Below are 24,392 nucleotides of genomic sequence, written 5' to 3'. Positions count from 1 at the left end.
AGAAGCATCAGCCTCCTTTACAGTGGAGACAGAGGTACAGACTCAGTTCAATATACCGCCACGCTCTGCAAAGAGCCGCAACTCATTCCTGGGCAACTGGAGGAAGGGGAGGGTGTCTGGGCCCAGGGTGTGGTCTATACCAGGGTGCACACCTCAGTGTTACTCTCCAACCCGAGCCCAAGCCTGCCCCTGCCCCGACCCACACCATACCAAGTGCCACCCGGACCTGTCCTGGCAGCTCTGGGCTTCCTTCCAGAGCATCATGGGAACTACAGGGAGCAATCACTGTGGTCTCTTTACAGTGTCTTAGGGCAGAAGGTGAGGGTCTGAGGAAGTTTCATTGCAGGCTTCAGTACAATCTCTGGGGAAGATTATCAATTTGTGGAAGAAAAGCAGAAGTCATTTCCAGGAAGTCTTCAAAGACTAAACTATAAATGCTTAGTGAGCAGTGCAGGACATGGATGGGAGGAAACGCAGGCCTGCAGCCCTGGGTCAAGAACCACAGGGAAGACCATTGTCTTCAGAGTCCATCAGAGGCCCCAGAGCCTGGATTTATGGGCCAGGCCATACTGGGCCAGGGTCATGGTGGCGCCTATGTTAGTCTACTTGGGCTGCCTTACCAAAATACCATAGACTGGGTAGCTTAATCAACAGAAATTTATTTTTTCACATCTCTGAAGGCTGGAAAGTCCAAGATGAAGGTTCTGGCTGATTTGGTTTCTAGTGAAGGCTCTTTCTGGCTTACAGACAGCTGCCCTTCTCCCTATGCCCTTGCGTGGCCTTTCCTCGGTGCCTGCACACATAGCAAAGAGACAGAGTGACAGAGAGAGGGAGAGAGAGGGGAGAGAGAGAGAGAGAACAAGCTCTCTTATAATGACGCAAATCCTATCAGCACCCCGACTCCACTTAACCTTAATCACCTCCTTATAGGCCCTATCTCCAAATACAGTCACATTTGGGGTTAGGGCTTCAACATATGAATTTTGGGGTAACACAAGTCAGTCCACAGCAGCTCCCCAGGAAACGGTGTTTGACTTTCCTAAGTAAAGGCCAAGGATTCCTTGGGCATCAATTTGGTTAAGGTCTGCTCATGCACCACGTCAGTCACTGCTCTGGGTGGGGACTAGGCCATAAAGAAGTCAGGGCACCTTGAGTACCCCTGCCCTGGCAAAGACTCAGCTAAGAATGTGGGATGTTATGCTATGCAGTTTCCTTCCAAATAAAGCTACAACTCCCAGCAAGGTTGATGTGCAGACACAGGAGCTGTGTGCTGGCCCTTAGGTTTGAGACCTGGACAGAAGGAGAGGTGGGCCATCGGTGTATCATGGATGGCATATGAAAAGACTGGGCATCATCTGTTTCCTTCCCTCCCTGGTGCAATGGGGATGATACAGCAAATGCTATGCGGGGCTGCTGTGGCACTTGCATGAGATGCCATACGTGGAGTCTGAGAAGAAGTGGAGGGAGAAGGGAAGGGAGGCAGAGGCATAAGGAGATTTGTCTCCTCGCTTTTTCATGGCACCATGGGAAGCCCGCCCCTGGGTTGGCAATCCCAGCTGCCATCTCTGTCTCTGGCACTATGCCTCCCTGGTGTCTGTCTCTAAACCCAGACTCTGAAAGATCCACAACGTGTCTAGCAACCAAAATTAGAGGCCTGCTGCTCTTGCTGCTGCTGAATGGAGAGCAAGCCAGCATGTGGGTTGGAAGTGCAGGGCAGCTCGGCAAACTTAGAAGCTGTTGCAGACCAGAGGGAGAGCCACCTGCTTCAGGAAAGAGGCCATGGGGGCATGTGTGTGTGTGTGTGTGTGTGTGTGTGTGTGTGTGTGTGTGGTGTGTGTGTGTGTGTGTGAGAGAGAGAGACAGAGTTGTAGCCATGAGTTCTTCCAGCAATTGGGCATGACCTTGGGAGGCTGCAAACAGATCCTAAATTGACATCAAGATTCAGCATCTTGGGTCTCACTGTGTCCAGAGTCCTCTGGTCCTGGCCTAGGGCAATGCCCCTAAGCGTGGATGGGACAGGAGTTGCAGTGCCTGTCCTTTTACACTGGGGGAGCCCAGTGAGGGGGTGACACATATTGTGGCAGATGTCTGAGCAGTATGTCCCCGGAGGATCTCTGTAGGGGTGTGTGTGTGGCGGGGATGGGAGGGAGGTGGGGGGCGGTTGGGGGAATGGATGCTGTAACGCTGAGCTCCTTGCTCTCCTGTCTCTCTGGGAGGGATAACCCAAGAAGAAGCTTAAACAGAAATGTGTGACCCCTGCCCTGACTCCTGTGGGGTAGGGATGACAACCTAGATCCTCTGCAGCCCACTCTCCCAGCCATGGAGGGGATGTCTGCTTCCACACCTAGTGGGAGGGAGCAAAGAAGACTCAAGCCTTTGGTCAAGTCACGATATTCTTAAAAAAATAAAAAATGATTTAGGCCAGGTGCGGTGGCTCACGCCTGTAATCCCAGCACTCTGGGAGGACGAGGCAGGTGGATCACTTGAGGTCGGGAGTTTGAAACCATCCTGGTCAACATGGCGAAATTCTGTTAGACACAAAAATTAGCTGGGTGTGGTGGTGCTTGCCTGTAATCCCAGCTACTGGGTCGGCTGAGGCAAGAGAATCACTTGAACCTGGGAGGCAGAGGTTTCAGTGAGCCAAGATTACACCACTGCACTCCAGCATGGATGAAAGAGTGAAACTGTGTCCCCCAGTCCCCTCCTCAAAAAAAAAGAATGGGCAGTGGCAAGATAGATGGGTCATGTACAACTGTGGTCAGGGAATCCTTGTGTGGGAGGTGACAGTCGAGAAAAGAAGGATGAGCTATTGTGAGCCAAGGGCATGTGGGGTAAGAAGTTTACAACCAGAAAGAAGAGCTAGTGCAAAGGCCCCCAAGGCTCGTAAATGGGGGTCCATGGGTAGTCTTCACTGGGCCAAGAAGGAAAAGGATGGATGCCCACCTGGGCCTGGATCAGACTCCTCCTCCACGTGATCTTCAAGCAGTCAGTCCCCTCACCTCCTGGTTCTCCAAGTCCAGGCACCTGGAGACAGAACAGGCTTTGTGACAATGGACCCAACCCACAGTCATGCTAAGGACCCCTCTTCTTCTCCCTAGGGCATTCCTCCCTTGTCTCTGCTTAATCTATCTCTTCCTGGTTCACACTCTTTCTCACTCGGCTGGCTGTCTTCATCCCCAACCCAGTGCCATGCAGCCCCTGGAATTATTCATCTCAGAACCTAGAAGACAACTCTCACCCCCAGGGTTTTTCTGGACCCTCTGGTCCTCATAGGGCATTAGATTCGATGATTCATTAGATCTTTTTTGAGGATTTGTATCCTATGATTATGAGAGAAAGCTCTAAAAAATGTAATGCATTCCTTGCTACCTTAGGATCCAGTGCAATGAATGTTTTATCCTTCTGCAAACTGCCAAGTCCTTATTACAATACTTTAGAATCATAAGGTGGTCTTTGAGAACATTTACCGCTCTGTTCTACAGATAAGCAAAGGAAATACAGGGTTATATGTACACCGGCCCCAGGACAAACCCTGAAGCATACCTGCTTGTAGAAGCCTATGATTTCAGCCTGGAGTTTTGTTTTTGTCATTTGACTTGTTCTGAAATAAAGTAAAATGAAGACTGTAGCTCTCTGACCCATTGAACAGCAACATTTGATAAAACTTATTACTGATTAAGAGAGGCTATCTTCTCTCAACGAGTTTTTTTTTCCCATAGTAACTCTTCTTCACTGTTATCAGGGCCCTCGGAAGTGACTTCAATCCATACCACCTATTGCTCCCTGGGCTTCATGCATCCATAGATTCTCCCTCCAGTTAAACTGCCCACTCCCTGAGATAAGAAGCAGAACATCATAAATCTCTGTATTTATCCCCTATGGAACTGAGGAGCCACAACACACAAAGTCCCCAACCAACTTGCTGAGTTAATTTATGAAAAGAAAATAAACTTCAGGATCCCAAACTCACTAAGCCAAAGGGAAAAGTCAAGCTGGAAACTGTGTCATGCAAACCTATCTCCCTCATAATTTGCCCACTAGGAAATTTCTCGTGGGCCCCGAGATCTTTACCCTGGAACAGTTCTGTTGAATTTCACCCTGACAATGTGAATTGATAGCTTATCTTCATGGGTATGGGATGAAGGACAGAACTCAAAGTCATCTCTCTGCTCACCTGAGACAAATGCATATCTGATTGCTTCCTCTGCCCTATGCTTATTTCATCTTATGTAAAAATGCAGATTCACTGAGCTAGATGAATGCATAAGTGACTATTTCTCTACCCTTCTCACATGTGAACAGCTGATCAAAGACTCAAAAGAACAGTCATTTGACTCTTATCTACCTACAGCTTTTTAAAATTTCTTCCTCTTTCCTCAATATCTGCCCTTTCTCCTTTAAATATTGAAACTCTCAAAATCATCTTTGAAGAAAGGCACAGACCTGTCTCCCAGGCGTGCATCCTCAATCTTGCAAAATAAACTTCTAAACTGATTGAGACTTGTCTCGAGTACTTTTTGGTTTATAAATTCTCAACCATTTGTAAGATTCCTGCCAGAATAATCCAATACTTCATCACTTCTAGGGCCTGAAAAAGGGTTCACAGCCCATTGAAAAAAAATTTTCAAGTCCCACAGCAAAGTTAGATAGATTTAAATCCTTTACATGGCATTTGATGGTGTTTGTATTGACATGTAGCTATGCTATAAAAGCAAATATCTGCAAAATCTCGGTTGCTTAAAAAAAACAAAGCCTTATTTCTTTTTTTCTTTTCTTTCTTTTTTTTTTTTTTTTTTTGAGATAGAGTCTCACATTGTTGCCTAGGCTGGCGTGCGGTGGTGCGATCTCGGCTCATTGCAACCTCCCCCTCCCAGGTTCAAGAGATTCTCCTGCTTCAGCCTCCTGAGTAGCTGGGATCACAAGCAAGCACAACCTCGCCCAGCTAATTTTTGTATTTTTAGTAGAGACGGTGTTTCACTATGTTGGCCAGGCTAGTCTTGAACTTCTGGCCTCAAGTGATCTGCCCTCCTTAGCCTTCCAAAGTGCTGGGATTACAGGCTTGAGTCACTGCGCCCAGACCTCCAAAGTCTCATTTTTTGCTCATACTCCATCCACCATGGTCAGGTGGGGGCTCTGCTTTGCTGAGTGTCACCTGCCTTCAGGAGTGCAGGTGACAGAGCCTTTCCCACCAGGAGCATTGCTGTTCTCATGACAGCATGTATTTATTTCCTATTGCTGCTATAACAAATTAATATCAAATTTAAGTGGCTTAAAACAACACAAATGTATTATATATAGTTGTAGAGGTCAAAGTCTGAATTGGGCCTCACTGAGCTAAAATCGAGGTGGTGGGGCTGTGCATGGTGGCTCATGTGTGTAATACCAGCACTCTGGGAAGCGGAGGCAGGTGGATCACTTGTGGTCAGGAGTTTGAGACCAGCCTAGCCAACATGGCAAAACCCCATCTCTACAAAAAATACCAAAATTAGCCAGGCATGGTGGCACATGCCTGTAATCCAGCTACTAGGGAGGCTGAGGCAGGAGAATTGCTTAAACCTGGGAGGCAGAGGTTGCAGTGAACAGAGATCACGCCACTGCACTCCAGCCTGGGAGACAGAGCAAGACTCCGTCTAAAAAAAAATAATAATAATGATAAAATAAAATAAAGAGATGTTGGCAGGGCTGTCTTCCTTCTGGAGGCCCTAGGAGAGAATCCTTTTTATTGTCTTTTCTATCTTCTAGAGACCACCTGCATTCCTTGTTTCAGTACTCCTCCCTCCATATTCAGAACTAGCAATGTAGCATCTTCCCTTTCTCCAACTTCTCCTTCTCCAACTTCTGCTTCCAAGGTCATATCTTCTCTTATTCTGTTACTCTTATTCTCTTACTCTTCTACTTTCTCTTATAAGGACTCTTGTAATGATGTTGAACCCACTTGGATAATCAAGGATAATCTGCCTATCTCAAGATTCTTAATCACATCTGCAGCATACTTATTGCCATGTGAAGTAACATATTCACAGGTTCTAGGGACTAACATGTGGATTTCTCTGGGGGGCTGTTATCAGCTGATCACACAGAGAGAAGTGATGGTGCCCAATCACACACAAGGCTTAAATATTCTGCCCAGAAGGAGGATATTTCATGCCCTTCACATTTCGTTGGTTAATCAAGTCACATGGCCACACCTCACTTTTATAAGGTAGAAAGTACAATCCCTCCATGTATGCAGAATGAGGAGGATAAGAAAATGCCAGGAATTCTGCTTCAGAGTTAGGAGGAAGAATGCAAAAGGTTTTCGCCATCATGGTCACAAGATGAAACTAGAGGAAACAAAAATCCTACTTTTCCATTTGGTGATAAGTGGCAGATACAAAGAAGCCCTGATTAACTGAATTTCAGGTGGTGATGAGCCCGTCATGGTTGAGTCAAAAGGCCCAGTGGAGGCCAGCACCTAGTCTGCTGAAGAGCAGACTGGCCACAGAGGAAGACTATGTGAATGAGAGGCAGCCAAGCTTTTCGTCATAGTTCACAAAGACTAACATAAGCCCACAGACCCAAGAAGCTGAGCAAGTCACGGCAGAATAAATACAAGGAAAATCACATCCAGGCACTTCATAATCAAAATGCTGAAAAGCATAAGTTAAATACAAAAATCTTTCAAGTAGCCAAAGAAAAAAAAAGACACTTTATATACATAAAAAAAATTAGGGCTGACATCTCGTCAGAAACAACAAATGCCAGAGGACAATGGAACAAAATATTTAAAGTGCTGAAAGAAAAACACTTGCAACCCAGAATCTATAAACTACCAAAATATCTTTTAAAGATCAAGGCAAAAGTAAAAGCATTTTGGTTAAACAAAAGGAGTCATCCACAGCAGATTTGCACTCCAAGAAATGGTAAAGAAAATCCTTAATTAAGGCTGATAGAAAATGACATCAGACTGAGCAAGTTAACAAGATAGAAAATAAATTCCAAACATCAGGAACAAAAGGAGGTTATTACTGGCAACGCTGCAGACATGGAAACATTAAATAAAGGATTTTGAACAACTTTATCCTCAAGAATACTGACGACTTAGACAAGATAGGCAAATTCCTTGTGCTGTATTTTTTTTTCTTTTTTTTTTTTTGGTAGAGACAGGGTCTTGCTCTGTTGCCCAGAATGGTCTTGAACTTCTGACCACAAATGGTCTGCCTGCCTTGGCCTCTCAAAGTGCTGGGATTACAGGTGTAAGCCACTACACCTGATCTAATTTCGTTTTGAGGGCTCGCTCTGGAAAGTTGGCTGTAAGCCAAGATATCCACTCTCTAGGAGAGCCTTGACTAGGGTAAAGTTAGGTTCAAGTGTGTGGGTCAGGTGAGGCACGACGAAGAAGTGTAACCAAAAATGCATGGGATAGAAGGAATTTATTACTTATAGTTCCCAGGGAGGTTAGGGGTGCTGATGGGAGGCTGATGGGAAGTGTAGAGGTAGTAGGGAGTTCAACCAGCAAGTGATGGGGAAGAGGGAGAGGGAAATGGGGAAGGAGAAGGAGAGGGAAAAGGGTAGGAGGGAGGACCTATGAGGCTATGCCTATATTAATGTCCATAGGTGTTACCCTTTAGGCTTTCTCACAGGGATTGTGGATTACCTAATTTAAAGAAAATATGTGCAAAGAGGGGAACTTATTTTCATGATTCTGGTGTTGATCATTAGGTTTTATCATGGTTAGCAGCTATGAGGTGTGTTGGATTTGGGGTCAGTGGGATGAAGAACAAGTGGGCTATATCAGAAATAACCATCACAGGAAGGGGAAGTTTTAACTATGCTAAAGGGGGTGGGGTATGGCTGGGTTTCAAACAACTTATGTAAGGTCTGTAGATGGATGCCAAGCAAGTATATTAAATATATTTATAATACCTTAAAAAAACGACATACCAAAACTGACACAGGAAGAAATAGAAAATCTGAAAATCTCCAAGTTGATTTTAAAAATTGAATGTGCAATTACTTGCAAGGAAACTTCAGTCACCGATGGCTCCACTAAATTCTATCAAACTTGCAATGCAGAAATTATACCAATTGCACATAAACTGTTTCAGAAAATAGGGGAGGAGGAAATCATTTCCCAATTTTTAAATGTTTTGGCCAGCACAATCCTAATACCATAACCAGACAAAAAAACATTACAAGAAAAGAAAACCACAGACCAATATTCCTCATGAATATAGACACAAAAATCCTTTAACAAAATATTAGCAAATTGAACCCAGCATTTTTTAAAAAGAATAATACAACATGACCAAGCGAAGTTTTTCCAAAGAATGCAGTGTCATTTTATTATTTCAATATTAATAAATCCATATAATTCATCACATTATCAGAAAAAAGAGAAAACCCATACAGCCATCTCAATAGATACAGGAACAGCATTTGACAAAATTCAATACCTCTTCATGATACAAACTCTCAGTACACTAGGAACAGAAGGGACCTTCCTCAACCTGATAAAAGACATTTCAAAAAAAAGCCTACAGTTAGGCCAGGTGCAGTGGCTCATGCCTGTAATCACAGCACTTTGGGAGGCTGAGGCAGGAGGATGACTTGAGCCCAGGAGTTTGAGACCAGCCTGGTCAAGATAGTAAGACCCCATGTCTACAAAAAATAAAAAATTAGCAGTGTATAGTGGCATGTGCATGTGGTCTCAGCTATCTGGGAGGCTGAGGTGGGAGGACTTCTTGAGACTGGGAGGTCAGGCTACAGTGGATCATGCCACTGTACTCCAGCCTGGGTGACAGAGCAAGACCCTGTCTCTAAATAAATAAATAAAAACCTACAGCTTACATCATACGTAATAGTGAAATCTTCAAAATTTCACCTTAACGTGGAGAACAAGGCAAGGATGTACAATTTTACCACTTTGATTCAACGCTGTACTGGACATCACTATCCACTGGGACAAAAGGGCAAAAAAAAAGGAATAATAGGCCGGGCACAGTGGCTCACACCTGTAATCCCAGCACGTTGGGAGGCTGAGGCAGGTGGATCATGATGTGGAGAGATCAAGACCATCCTGGCCAACATGGTCAAACCCCGTCTCTACTAAAAATATAAAAATTAGCTTGGCGTGGTGGCATGCATCTGTAGTCCCAGCTACTTGGGAGGCTGAGGCAGGAGAATCGCTTGAACACATGTGGCGGAGGTTGCAGTGAGCCGAGATCATGCCACTGCACTCCAGCCTGGCAACAGAGCAAGACTGTCTCAAAAAAAAGAAGTAATAGGCATGGTGACTCATGCCTGTAATCCTAGCACTTTGGGAGGCCAAGGTGTATGAAGTACTTGAGCTCAGGAGTTTGAGACCAGCCTGGGCAACAGAGCAAGACTCTGCTCCCTGCACCCTCCAAAAAAAAAAGAAAAGAAAAGAAAATTAGCGGGCTGTGGTGGCTCATACCTGTAGTCCCAGCTACTTGGGAGGCTGAGGTGGGAGGATGACTTGAGCCCAGGAGGTGGAGGGTGCAGTGAGTTGGGATCAAGACACTGTACTCCAGCTTGGGTGACAGAGCCAAACCCTGTTTAAAAAACAAAACAAAACAGAAATAATAGGCATAAAGATTGGAAAGAAAGAATTAAAACTGTCTAGAACTAATAAGTGAATTTACAGGGTCTCAGGATACAAGGCCAATATAAAAGTATCAGTTGTATTTCTATACACTAGCAACAAGCAATTGGAAAGTTAAATTTTAAAAAACACCGCTTTACAAAAGGTCAGATTGAGGGAATACTCTGGGGTGTTGGAATCATGTTTATGGTGGTGGTTATGCATGATCTGAAAATGAAATTAGGAAAACAATTCTATTATACTAGCATCAGAAAGAATAGCATCCTTAGGAATAAATTTAACCATGGAGGCAAAAGACTTGTACACTGAATACTGCAAAACATTGCTGAAAGAAATTAAAGAAAATCTAAATAAATGGAAAGACAGTCCATGTTTATGGATTGGAAGACTTAATATTGTTAATATGATAGTACTACCCAAAGCGATCTACATATTCAATGCAATTCCTATCAAAATCCCAAAGATATTTTTTACAAAAATAGAAAAACCCATCCGAAAATTCAAATGGAATCTTAAGGTAACGCATATAACCAAAATGATCTTGAAAAGAACACAGTTGGAGGAGTCACACTTCCTGATTTCAAAACTTACTAAAAATCGACATTAATCAAACAGTGTGGTACTGGCATGGGAACAGACGTATAGACCAATGGAATAGAATTGGGAGCCCAGAAATAAACCCTCACATATATGGACAATTGATTTCTGACAAGGATGCCGAATCATTTAATGGGGAAATGACAGTTCTTACAACAAATGGTGCCAGAAAAATGGAATATTTACATGCAAAGGAATGAAGTTAGACCCTTATCTTACACTATATACAAAAATTAACTCAAAATGGATCAAAGACCTAAACATATGAGCTAAAACTGTATAACTCTTACAAGAAAGCAGCAAAAATATATTTGTGACATTGGATTTGGCAATGACTTATTGGATATGACACCAAAAGCACAGGCAACAAAATAAAAAATTGATAAACTGGACTTCAAAAAAATTTTTGAAGTTTGGTGCACCAAAAGATACTATCCAAAAAATGAAAAGACAACATTCAAAATGGGAAAAATATTTTCAAATCATATATTTAGTAAGGATCTAGTATTCAGAATATCTAAAGAACTTTACATTTCAACAACAAAAAGACAACCCAATTTTAAAATGGCCAAAGAACTTGAACAGATATTTCTCCAACAAAGATATACAAATAGCCAATAAGCACATGAAAAATGCTCAACATCATTACTCATTAGAGAAATGCAGTCAAGCCACATTGAGATGCTACTTCGCACCCACTAGGATGGCTATAACGAAAACAAAACCAAAATAAACAAGTGTTGGTGAGCGTCTGGAAAAATTGGAACTCTCATCCATTGCTAGTGGGAATGTCAATTGATGCAGCCTCTGTGGAAAACAGTTTGGTGGTTCCCGTAAAAGTTAAACACAGAATTATAATATGACTCAGCAATTTCACTCCTAGATATATACTCAAAAGAACTGAAAACAAGTATTCAAACAAAAACTTGTACATGAGTGTCTATAGCAGCAGTATTTATAATAGCCAAAAGGAGGGAGAAACTCAAGTGTCATTGATGGACAATGGATGAACAAAATATGGTTTACCCACACAATGGAATATTATTCAACCATAAAAAGGAATGAAATTCTGATATATGCCATAATGAAGATAAACTTTGAAAACATTATCCCTTCTAAGTGAAAGAAGCTAGACACAAAAGGTGACATATTATATCATTCTATTTATATGATTCTCCTTATATAAAATAAACAGAATAGTTAAGTCCATAGAGACAGAAAACAGATTAGTGGTTGGCAGGGGCTAGAGGGAGGGGGAAATGACTACTAATGGATTGGGGGCTGCTTTGAGGGGATTATAGAAATGTTCTAAAAATCAGATAGTCATGACAGTTGCACAACCTTGTGAATATATTAAAAACCACTGGGTTGGACACTTTAAAAGGCTTTTTAATATATGTAATTTATACCCCAATTTTTCAAAAAAAAAGAATCTAACATAGAAATACATATCACAAAAGTGAATACTACTGCTTGTAAATAAATCTTTTAAAGACCATTTATAATAGCAACCAAAAACCACAAAATATTTAGAAATAAATTTAATAAAATATGCACAAGCCCTCTATACTGGAAACTATAAAACATTACTGAGAGAAATTAAAGAAGATCTAAATAAATGGAAGGATGAGTCAAGTTTATGTTTCAGAAAACTCAATATTAAGATATTCATTCTTTTCCAATTGATCTATAGACTCAATGCAATTCCAATCAAAATTCTAGTAAGCCTTTTTAATATATATATATAAACTTTTTTTGTAGAAACTAATAGTCTGATTTTACCATATGTTGTGCTGTTTAAGTAGCCAACAGGAAGCCACTGTAGGCTCTGGGAAATCTTTGTTTTATGGAAATGAACAGCATTAGAACCTTCAACTAGGAGTAGATGAGTTGGATTTTGCTTAACTTGGGGATCCTTTGATTCACTAGTTACTACTCAAGGGAAAATGAGGAAACAGCCCAGAGAGATGAATCCTATCAGATCATTCTCTAAGTGTGGGCCATACTCAGAAATGAGTTTGGAGATGTTGAAGTCACTCAGTAGCTCTATGGCTTCTTTGATTGGCTGATTGTTCTGTGAGCCTTCTAATCCTTGTTTCCTCTTGAAATGCCAAATCCATTGCTAACTAAATGAGACAACCCGTAAGGAGGACTTGACAAAGTACTGGGCATACAGGACACTCAGTAAAAGCTGAGCTGCACCCTTCCTGGACCTGGCCTTTTTGGGTCAGGTTTTCTGTGTTGACGCATACACAGATGAAGGTCGTGCTCTGGACAAGGAAGAACATAAAACCAGACAAAAAGCTGGCAAAGAGTAGAACACAGGTGATAGGGACCAGGACCGAGATAGGAAGAAGCCCAAGAGACAGATGAGCTGCAGACATGACAGGGAAAACAAAACGATGAGACGCTAAGATTGCAGAGTTGGGCAGGTCTGCATGGCAGGGTTCATGGAGTATATTTCAGTTTTTCAAAGACCGTTGCCAGGACTTTTTTTCCGTTTATTTCTTTATGGCTGGGTGCAGTGGTGGCTCATGCCTGTAGTCCCAGCACTTTGGGAGGCTGAGGCAGGCCGATCACTTGAGCCCAGAAGTTCGAGGCATGCCTGGGCAACATGGCGAAACCCTGTCTCTACGAAAAAATACAAACATTATCCAGGTGTGGTGGTGCGTGCCTGTAGTCCAGCTACAGGGAGGCTGAGGTGAGAGGATGCTTGAGCCTGGAAGAGGGAGGTTGCAGTGAGCCAAGATGGCACCACTGCACTCCAGCCTGGGTGATAGAGTGAGACCCTGTCTCAAAAAAAAAAAAAAAAAAAAGAAAGTATTTTATAACTTGAATGGTATTATAATGTGTTATGTACCACAAATATGCAAATCAAGACACTAATGTTATATTTTGAGATATTTGTACTGAGAACAAGAGAAGCTTCTTCCCAAATTTCCCTTTGAGAGCATCTCTCCCCTTCTCAAATCGTCCCTCTCCCCATAAAACAATGGCAGCCCAAGAAACATTTGATGGATGAAAATCAGACACATATTGATAACCTCACCAACTACTGCAGGAAAGAATGGGCTAGACTTTGCATATGCACGATGAGGTATGGAATCTCCTTGTTTGGGTTTATTGCACCTGGCTATCACTGGAAAGTACTGCTTCCTTATCACAATTCCTACAGGGTAGAATGTGGTGGAGTAAGTGGGCATTCTGAGTCATTTCCAAAAACTCTTTTAAGGAGTGTTCTGCAAATAATACTATTTCTTAAGGTAGGAGCAACTTTCACAATCTGTTCAAGTCCTAACAAGTAATACATTACATTTTGAATCAGAATAAGTCAAACCAGAATTTTTAAAGTACATATTAATAATAGTTCTTGTGGACTGTGTAATAGTTAAAATAGCAGTTAAAAAAAAAAGAAAGAAAGAAAGTGGATTTCTCACTTAGTAACTAGTTGATACTTTATCGAAACTAAAGTTTGAAAGGCAGCATTTGGGATTCATGAATAAGATTTTCTTCCATGACATCTGACCAAGCAATTGCTGCTCCATTCTTTCCTGCAGTAACCTTTATTATTATTTTAAAATAAACTTTCAAATTTAAAACAGTTTCAGATTTATAGAAAAGTTACAAAGATACTACACAGAGTTCTACAGCCCCAACACCAAGTTTCCCCTATTATTCACATCATAACACTAGTGTGACACATTTGTTAGAATTAACGAACCAATAGTGATATGTTGTTATTAACTGAAGTCTGTAGTTTATTCAGATTTCCTTATGTTTTGCTTCGTGTCCTTTTTCGGTTCCGTGGTCCCTTCTAGGATACCAGGTTTCACTTAGTTGTCATGTCTGCTTAAGCTTCTCTTGGTCGTGATGGCTTTTCAGACTTCTTTATTTTTGATGACCTTGTCAGTTTCGAAGACTACTGGTCAGGTATTTTTTAGAATGTCCTTTCAGTTGGGATTTGTCTGATGTTTTTCTCATAATTAGGCTATTGGGTGTTGGGAAGAAGATCACAGAGGTGAAATACCATTCTCATCACATCCTATCAAGGGTACGGTGTCAACATGACATCACTGTGGGCATTAATAGGATGATTTTTTTTTACCTCACCAGGGAAGCATGGAGCTCCCTGAAGGATGAGCCAGACCTCAGTTTCCAGGCACATGTGGGAGAGGCTGTGGGGAAAGGGGCTTGAGCTTCAGATTCAGTCATGGAAAAGGGAGAGAAACCCAACCAGGCAGAGATCATATGCCTGCTGGGAAGCCACAGTGATTTACCCTGCTGAGTGAAGGATTGCTGAGTAAATATTGCTTCCAAGAAGGGAGGATGTGCCCTGCTGCCTGCTCCCACCCAATGCCTGGTAAGTGGATGCCCAAAAAGGCTTTTATCTATGCTGCAAGGAAGCCCAGGAATCCTGTGGGTGGTGGCAGTGGTGGTGGTTCAGGTGGGAGTGATTTATGAATATAAGTATTTGCTTAGGAGGCAGAGGTTATGTTTAAAATGTGAGCATGTTTAAGGGAGCAACCTAAGTAAATGAAGGCAAAAGCATTACACAGATATGGCCCAAACCAGGCTGGTAGGAGAAATGTGCCTGAGGCTTGACTCCATGGGTTAGGAGCCAAAGGGGATGGATGTATCCCAGGCTAGCCTGGAAAGGGATTAATTCATGGGCTGCAGGGCCCCAGAAGGCAGGAGCCAGGTAGGGTGGTAATAAAACTGTCTGTGCAGCCCAGGATGTTGGCCATGCCTCCTCCCCAAACGCACTGTGGATTGGTGACAGAGGGATGGCATTTCCAGTCTTCTTCTTGCTTACCCTCAAGGACTCTGTGCAGTATGCAGGCCAGGATTCTCTCAGGCTGTGGGTTTCCACATGTGCTCCTGCATGGAAAGTCCCCTGGCTGCTGCAGGATGTCCTCTGCAGAGCCCCATCCTGTCCTCCTTATCGCAGCTGCAGGCAGCTGGAGCCACATTCCTCCTGCCTGAGTCACTGTTCCAGGCCACAGGCTGCCTTGCCTCCAGTTTGGCCTATGGACCAGGCCACTGTCCATTCCATCATTTGCCAGACACTGTGGAGTGTCCCTGCCCTTGAGGTCTTACCCTGGTGACCATGCAAGGCAACAACTGTGGAGCTGGGGGACTGCCAGGGTTCCATGGAGGAAGGCAGAGGGCAGAGGAGGGGACGGGGGAGCCTCCTGGAGGAAGCGACTGCTGAGCTAAGTGCTGGGGAAAAGGGAGTGTTCTAGGTAAAAGGGGATAGGGGATGAGATTGCCACATTGTGGGAAATGAAATGTGTTGAATGAAACTCATTTAAGGAGACACTAAGCCAGAAATATTAATGGGAATTAAAAAGGACTCTTCTATACCTAGGATGGAGTTCTGAGGATGGTGAAGCTAGGTTGCAAAGTCTTGATCCCTTCGTTAGGCTCTTCTCTTCAAAAAGTGGTGGCGGACCGGATGTAGTGGCTCACACCTGTAATCCCAACACTTTGGGAGGCCAAGGCGGGAGGATCACCTGAGGTCCGGAGTTTGAGACTAGCCTGGCCAACATGGCGAAAACTTGTCTCTAATAAAAAATACAAAAATTAGCCAGACATGGTGGCACACACCTGTAATCTCAGCTACTTGGGAGGCTGAAACAGGAGAATCACTTGAACCAAGGAGGCGGAGGTTGTAGTGAGCTGAGGTCGCACCACTGTACTCCAGCCTAGGCAACAGAATGAGACTTGATCTCAAAAAAAGAAAAAGAAAAAAGAAAAAAAGAAAAGGCAGTGGGGTTAGGTGGATGGGGATCCCAGGGAAGGAAATCCAGGGCACATCCTCCTAGACACCTCTCCTCTTCCCAGCAGCTTCAAGACAAACTTGGACTATGATCCTGTGCTGCTTGGGCTGATGGCCCAAAATTGCTGAGCCTCAGTTTCCCCCAGGGTTAAATTGGAAGCAATAGTGCCTGCCACAGAGGATACTGAGGAAGTCCTGAGGGAACAGTGCAGGGCCCAGCTTATGCAAATGGCCAGTAAGTGGTGTTTGTGACTAACGACAAAATGGGATCAGGCCTCTCCCTAAGGAGGGACCTGCACAGCAAGAGGCTCAGGGCAGCTAGGGTGGGGGAAGAGGCCAACATTGCTTGTCCTAGAGCTCTCCCTCTGGTCTTCCCTGTCCCTGCTTACTCTGAGTAAAAAGACAGTCCAGGCATGGTGGCTCATGCCTGTAAGCCCAGCATTTCGAGAGGTCAAGGCAGGAAGATTGCTTGAGGCCAGGGTTCCAGGTTGCAGTGAGCTATGTTTGTGTCACTGCATTCCAGCCTGGACAACAAAGCAAGACCCTGTCCCTACCAAACAATAATAATAACTTCAAAATTAGCCAAGTGTGTCTATAGTCCCAGCTACTCGGGAGGCTGAGGCAGGAGGATCCCTTGAGTCTAGGAGTTCCAGGTTGCAGTGAGTTATGATCGCACCACTGCACTCCAGCCTGGGTGAGAGAGGAAGACCCTGTCTACAAAAAGAAAAAAGAAAGAAAGAAAACAAAGAAAAAGACAAAACACAAACTAGAATTTCTGGAATAATGTGGGTCACAGAATCTTTAGAAATGGGGGACTCCTCACCACCCATTGCTCCCAGCCCTCTCTACCCCCTCACAATTTCATCAAGATAATTTCAGTTCCTTCCCATTCAATGAGAGAACAAAACAATAGTTTAAATAAATACTACATCTGGCAAAGCCATTCAGCATTTTAGTCTTATTGTTGGTTTCCACTCAAATATTTATGAAGCATATAAGATGTGCAATGCTCACTGCTAGGTGTGGTAATGCCAGTGAAAGGTAGTTTAAATTAAATGTGTCCACCCACCCTTCTGCTTTAAACAAAGTGTCTTGGCCAGGCTTCTTCAGGAAAACAGAGCCAATAGGCTGTGTGTGTATATATATAGAGAGAGGTTTACTTTAAAGAATTGGCTCATAAGATTGTCGGGGCTGGCAAGTCTCAAAACTGCAGGGCAGATGGGCAGGCTGGAGATCCAGGGAAGATGTGAATCTGAAGAGGGCCTAGAGGCTTCTTTCCTCTCTTTGGGGACCTCAGTTTTTTTTTCCTGGAAGGCCTTCAGGTAGCTGGATAAAGCTCATGCATATTACGAAGGGTAATCTGCTTTACTCCAAGTCTATTGGCTTAAATGTTAATCTTATCTAAAAAATACCCTCACGGAAAAATCCAGACAACACATGACCAAGTATCTGAGTACTGTGGCCTAGCCTAGTTCACACATGAAATTAACCATCATAGAACGTGACACGGGGTGATGCGCTTCTCATGCGTGTCCAGGCAGTGTTTCTCTGCTTCTCCTTGCCCTCGGCAGGCAGCTCCAAGCCAACCTTCTCTTGCCAGAGGACACAGGGGCTGAGAAGGAGTCCTGGGTGTGGATGCAGGGGCCTGGCTCACAGCCTTCCCTGCTTCTAGCTTCTCTCTTGAATCTCAGGTTCCTTAGGTGTCGAGCAAGGTCGCCGCTACACTTGCCTCAATATTGTTGTGGGCATTAGATGGAAACAACGTGCGTGGGGTGCATGGTGTGCCATCAGGTGCAGTGGCTGTGCTATCAGGAGGGCTAGAGGCTCTGACACAGAGCAGGGCAGAGCGACCCTGGATCCTGATGGGTGGCGATGGGCTTGCCTTATGGACAGAGGCAGCAGAGGACGGATGGTCCAACCTCAAGGAGTTTTCCCGAGTTCACAGGAAAGTGTTAGCAATCCTCCCAGCCCAGAGCTCCTAAATTGAGTCTCTCTCACTCTTTGTAAATTAGATTGTACTCTTTCCAAAAATTCTAAGACATTCAAGTTCTCCTTCTTCATCCTCCCACCCCAAATCTACTCCTTTTTCCAAAGGAGACAATCATTAACTCCTTAGCATAAATCATTTCACATCCTCTCTTACTGATTTTTTTAAACTACAAAAAGGTGGTTGTCTATATTTGTGATTTTATTGTTGTTCACTTACCAACGTATTGTATGTATTTTTCAATGTCTAAATCTGACTTCTTATATAGTAGTAGGCTTTTTTAACTTTCTACTCACTTAAAATAGAGAAGAAAGATAAAGAAGAAAAATAAACAAAAGACTTCTACAAATAAAATATAAACCTCATTGTAGGCCAATGAAATCAGTTTTCTGGGAAAGCATCCACATGGCTCAGTCCCCTTTTCTTTGAGAAGGGCCCTGGCCCAGGTGATGCTACCGGGAGGCCTTGCCTGTGCTCTCCAAGACCTCATGTGCACCCAGAAGTCCCCACTTATAGGTTCCATTCCTAGAGTGTCCTCCTTTGTGTTTCTCTTTGGCTCCTGTAGCCATGTTTGCCTCTGAGGCAGAGCCAAATGCTGTGGGCTCTGTGCCACTCCATAAGCAAACAAATGGCAGCATTGAATTTCAAAGAAAATTCCTTAGGTTCCTTCCTTCCTTCCTTCCTTCCTTCCTTCCTTCCTTCCTTCCTTCCTTCCTTCCTTCCTTCCTTCCTACCTTCCTTCCTTCCTTCCTCCTTTCCCTCTCTTTCCTTTCTCTTTTTTCTTTTTTCTTTTTCTTTCTTTCCTTTCTTTCTCTCTCTTTCTCTCTCTCTCTCTCACTCTTTCTCTCTCCTCTTTCTTTCTTTTGCTCTTGTTGCCCAGGCCATAGTGCAATGGTGCAGTCTCAGCTCACTGCAACCTCCACCTCCCAGGTTCAAGTGATTCTTCTGCCTCAGCCTCCCGAGTAGCTGGGATTACAGGCATGCACCACCATGTCCAGCTGACTTTTTGTATTTTTAGCAGAGATGGGGTTTCTCCATATTGGCCAGGCTGGTCTTGAGCTCCTGACCTCAGGTGATCTATCCGCCTCGGCTTCCCAAAGTGCTGGGATTACAGGCATGAGCCACTGCACCTGGCCAGGTTACTGTTTTTCTATAAAACCTTCCAAACAGCCAAGCAAGGAGTTCGGGGGGAATTGTACAGATGCGTACTTTGAGGAAGCTCATTTTTGAGGTCTGATGTTGTCTGTAATAATTTTCCATTGCAAAGAGCAGAAATTCTCTTTTTTATCTCTAGTGAGCAATTTCCTTTCCAGATGTTATTAGGGGAGATATCAGTCACCAAGGCGTTGGCTGGCTCCCTGATAAAAGCCCTTGCAGTATTCCACACTGCAGAACCCCAGGCTATGCCCTCCTAGATTCATACTGGAAAGATCCAAGGCTCCAAGCCACCAGGGCTGGTGGATGTGACTCATCTTCCTGACCCCAGGGGAGGTGAGTGGTATGTTTGGTGCACACTGTGCACCTGTCAGTAGTCAGCATCCTGTAGGCCAGGAAAACACTGACTCTTCTCAGGAAATGCTTTGACGGCAGTTGGAACAGAAGTACGAGTAGACAGAGGCCACTGAGTTATGGAAGAAAACCAGGCTGGATCCAGTTCTGTGTTTACAACAGGAAGAAGGATCCCTCATTTTCCTGCTCAAGCTGGTCATCAAAACAAGTAAACAACTAGCCCCTCTTTTTTGTTTTTAGGGTTTTAAGGTTTGCTATTACATAGGAAACATGGTAGTATACATGGTGAATACCAAAGAAGGCGTAAAACATTAGTGATTTTTAAGAGGTCCAGTGGGTGGTTTCCATTGGCTCTTTCTCTCCCTCATTATTCTAGAGGAGTTCCTCCATTAAAGTCCTCTGCTATTCACCCCACAAATCCCTCAACCCCTCTCTCTCCCCTGGCCTCAATCACAGATCGTTGCTTCTTTAGCTAGTTATTTACTCCTTCCCTTGTCTCATAAAAAAGTTGAGCAAGCTTATTAGAGTAACAGCATAAAGGACGAAAAGAAATGGTCAAAATAAGCAATGAAGAAGGCAAGGAAAATAGTTGATAGAGCCAGCAATAAGATGAGCACATGGAAACATCTATCATATGATGTTATTCAGTTACTACAAGCGGGCATGAGCCAAGAGTCCTAGGAGCCAAGGAAATGAGAAATATAACCAAGCAGAACGTACAAGTCAGGAAAACTCTGCCTTTCTAATGCACACCAGAGGGGAGGTGGGTGATCCCAGTCCTGAGTTAAGTGCTTCTGTGACATTTTCTTATTTGATCCTGACAATCTCGTGGGGTGGACATTATTATAACACTCATTTTACAGATAAGGAAACTAACAATTCAAGAGTAAATTAGTAATGTGCCCAAGACTACAGTTAGTGAGATGTAGAAATGAGATTCAAACCCAGGCTATCAGGCTCCATGTCTGGGTCCTGAACGAAAAAGCTTACCCTGCAGGACCAGGGTGGGGGAGTGGGGTTCTGTGGGACATTTCTGAAACAAATGTAATAGGCATTTTTGTAGGACCATATTTCCTGACCTCTTTCAATGCAATTCCTTAATATGGGCACAACAGCATAAACCCTGTTGAAATTCAGCAAAAGCAATTCCTTGAAGCCAAACAATTTGTGCAGGTGCATAGTTCTTTGATAACCTAATTTCCTTCTGTACGTACATAAATGAATACTGCATATTCTATCAGGAATTAGAACAGGTATTTATTCAAGCCATAGTCAGTCATTCTATGCATCCGCAGCCTTCTCTATTAAGATTTATACCCCACTAGAACCTTGAAGCTGAAATCTTTGGTCTCCTCACTCTCAGGCTTCCTAACCTCTACAGAGAAGATACTCTTAAATACACAGCCCTCTGGGACAACCGAACACACAATGAAGTGAATGCTCTATTAAGAACATTTACAGGACAACTTTACCTGTCCATGGTTCTTCTCTTCTTTATTCTTTGTTAGATGTTTTAGGAATTGGGTACTTCCTCTATTCAAGACCTCATACCATTTAGGCAGCATTTCTCAAACTTTCAGCATCTGTAAGCCAGTGCAAGCTAATGCAAAGCACTAACTTTGGATAAGATTTCATCGCAATTTTTAGTAATAAAAATATCACATTCTTTTTGAAAACTTTTTTATTATGAAGAAATGCAAACATATACCAAAGGCAGAATAGTATAAAGAACCCCCATGGACTTATCACTCAGCTTCAACTATAATTGACTCATGGCCAATCTTATTTCAACATGATTCTCATCCACTTCCTCTCTCTCATATCATCCTGAAGCAAATCCCAGATATCATATGATCCCATCCATAAATATTTCAGTAGGTGTCTCTAAAAATATGAATTATTTTAACATTACAGTAGCATAATCACAACTATTTGTGAGAATTCCAAAATATTATCAAATATTAAAATATATCAGATTCCCAATTGTCTCAAAATTTTAAAGTTTTTTTTTTGTTGTTTGAATGAGGATCCAAATAAGGCCCACACATTCCCATCAGATAGAACATTATTTTAAATGACACTATTGTTTCATGCATTTGTAAGAGGGCATAATTTGTAATCTCTCCCCAGGATATCTGTCCTATTTGATAATGGGGTCACATTCCATAGTCCATTGATTTCTTTTGTTACCCTTTATTTTTACTAAGTTAAACACTCCCAATTTACAGTCACTGGAAAGGGTGACAAATGTCTGATACCTTTTTCCAATGACTATGGATTCAGAAATTAGAGATTTCTTACTGCAAACATGTTTAGCCCTCTACCAGGTGCCAAATCAATTATGAAGCACATTTAAAATCTGGATAGATCCATGCTTTAACTTGGGAGATGGGGGAAAATGGGTCCCCCTCACTTACAGGGACTTCCTTCTGGCTCTGAAGAGCATACCTGCAACATTACAGGTCATTTTAAACCATGCCCAATACCAGATTAAGAGTCAAACTCCAGTCAGAGCAGACGGGACCTGAGTTTGGTCTTAAGAGGATTTCTCAAGTCCAGCTAATTGTTTTTCTCTTAAAGGGTCCGAGTTTTTCTTTTGGATCCTGCAGACCAATACCAGAATTGACCCTTATTAGAGGCAAATGATCAGTAGATATGCCATGATGGGCAAAGTCATTTAAAGTTGTTAGGAGGACACTGAAAGTGTCAGGCAGGGTATGAGGTGATACTGAAGCAGGATTGGAGCCAAGTAGAAGAGGAAGAGGGTGATGTAGGAATGAAGAGGGAGGAATCTGCAATGGCAGTCGTATTTCTGACTCCAGTGTGGGATGCCACGTAAAAAAGAACCCTAAATTCACACATACATGCACACATCCCCCAAAGAAACCCCCTGCAAGTTGCTCATGGCCCTAGGATGGAAAGAGCCAGCTGATCTGAGAATAAGAAAATGTACCTTGAGTGAAATATTCTCTTCATAGTTACAGCAAATGTTCTCAACACTGGCTGCACGAGAAGCATCTTGGGAGTTCAAAATACTATGTCCGGGCCCCTGCACAGGCCAGTGGAATCAGAATCTCTGGGTATTTTTAAACCTCCCTCACCATCCCTCCTGGACACCCCCCACCCACACAGGTGATTCTACTGTGCAGCCCGGCCTGAGAACCACCAGGCTACAGCATGGACAGCAAGGGCTATTTCAGTACAGGATCGATTAATGAGCAAGGGCTCATTATTCAAAATACTCACAACTTGAAGCATGGTTTGGCTCAGCCTGGACTTTTGGAGCTTGGGGTGAGAAGCAATCTAATATTCAGAATTCACAGCTCTCCCGTGAAACAATGTCAGCAGGGAGAGCCTGGCAGGGGAATGGGAAAGGAGGCGTGAGGTGTCCTGCACACGAGCTTCCCTTCTGCCCGGGGAGAACACTGGTTCTCTCACTCCTGTGTGCATGATGATCACACTGGGTTATCTGTCAAATGCAGCTTCCTGGGCCCCACTCCCTGGGTCGGTCAGAAGGTCTAGGATGTGGCCCAAGAACCTGCATTTTAGCAGGTCTCCAGGTGACTCTCTTGAGGGTTTATGGAACAAACACACATCCAGAAACCCTGAGGGGCCTCCAGGAGCAGCAGTCTGTGGGTCCTTCCTGGTGAACACGTGCGGGGCAGGGCTTCCCTCTTCAATCCTGGGCCCTGCCCCTGGAGGGTCTGAGCAGTAGGTCTGAGGTGGTGCCTAGCATCAGCGTTAGAAGTGATTTCAGGGCACTGCCCAACTGGGGACCTTCATGGAAAAGAAGTGGACCTGCCCCAAGTTTTCTCTGTACAATAGAAGGTGGAAGCGAAGCAGGAAGGACCCTTGGCTCATTCACTCCTTGCTTCTACCAAAACGGAAGCTGGCGTTTTCCTAGGCTGACAGCTGGCAGGAAGTGCAGGCGGAAACCAAGCAGCAGCCTCTGGTCTTTCAGAGACCATTGATTTCATCAGAAAAGTGGGCCTCAAAGCATCATCAAAGCAAACATGCAAATTCTTGGGCCCCACCCCAGACCACCTACTGATCAGGTACTTGAGGGAGACAGGCTCCCTAATCTGTGTCACAGGAGGCTCCCCGGTGATTCTGATGGTTGCTCGGTGATTATGTGCTTAGGAAAGGCCCCCCCACTTCTTCCGGCCGTCCTCTCAGGTCCCTTGTCATGGAGACGGGGCAGGCCCCACAGCACCTCTCCAGCTCTCGGTTTGTTATTGGGAAGGTGCTGAAGGATGCTGGGGCTGCCAACCTGGAGGAAAAGGAGCCTGGTTCCAGGCAGCTGCCACCTGCACAGGCTGCTCTCCCAGCTGACTTGCTTTGTTTTATTTTCTCTAAGCCTGAAGAAGGGCTTTCCCCAGAGAGAAAGGACACCTGGCGCCTAATTCCCCAGAGGCAGCTGTGGTCCAGAAGCCCCAGGGCCTGTTTCCACTGTCTGCCCTGGGGAAATGCGGGCATAGGGCCCAGAGAGGCCCAGGACTTTTCTCGACACTCTCCTTTCCCTGGCCAAGAAAATGCTTCCTCTTCTTGGAAATGGAGATGCAAACACTCCTTTTCTGGAGCAGGCTGCAGCCAGAGGGGTAGCATCCTGTACCAAGACAAAAGCCCTTTTGGGACAGTGTCAGCGCTGGTACCCCACACCCCCAAAGATGAGGGGAGGCTGATCTGAGGCAGAGGCACAGGTGAGAACCAGCCCAGTGGGACAGAACAAGTTACTTGCCTCTTTCTTCTCTGGACCCAATTTTGGAATTCTTCTAAGCATTCTGATCAGAGACAAAGACTAACATGCTCTCAAAGAGGGGGTCACCAGGATTAGAAGTAATCCAGACCTGTCGTGGATTCACTGCAGAGTCTTTAAATGTGTTATATGGGGTTCACTTTAAAACAAAAATTCAGGG

At 43.9% G+C, this 24,392-nt stretch overlaps 1 long non-coding RNA gene across 1 annotated transcript; it reads right to left on the bottom strand.

Moving 5' to 3' along the window:
- Positions 1–639: 639 nt before the first annotated feature.
- Positions 640–24,300, bottom strand: LOC134736819 (uncharacterized). The gene is made up of 4 exons (XR_010121167.1): positions 22,430–24,300; positions 3,544–3,601; positions 2,944–3,024; positions 640–793 (listed from the first exon to the last, which is right to left on the bottom strand). It is a non-coding gene; the product is annotated as an uncharacterized lncRNA (long non-coding RNA).
- Positions 24,301–24,392: the final 92 nt, after the last annotated feature.

The sequence above is a fragment of the Symphalangus syndactylus genome, chromosome 1 (genome assembly GCF_028878055.3).
Source record: "Symphalangus syndactylus isolate Jambi chromosome 1, NHGRI_mSymSyn1-v2.1_pri, whole genome shotgun sequence".
Taxonomy (NCBI): domain Eukaryota; kingdom Metazoa; phylum Chordata; class Mammalia; order Primates; family Hylobatidae; genus Symphalangus; species Symphalangus syndactylus.
The sequence above is the reverse complement of the archived record's forward strand: the minus strand, read 5'-3'. Positions and strand labels throughout refer to the sequence as shown.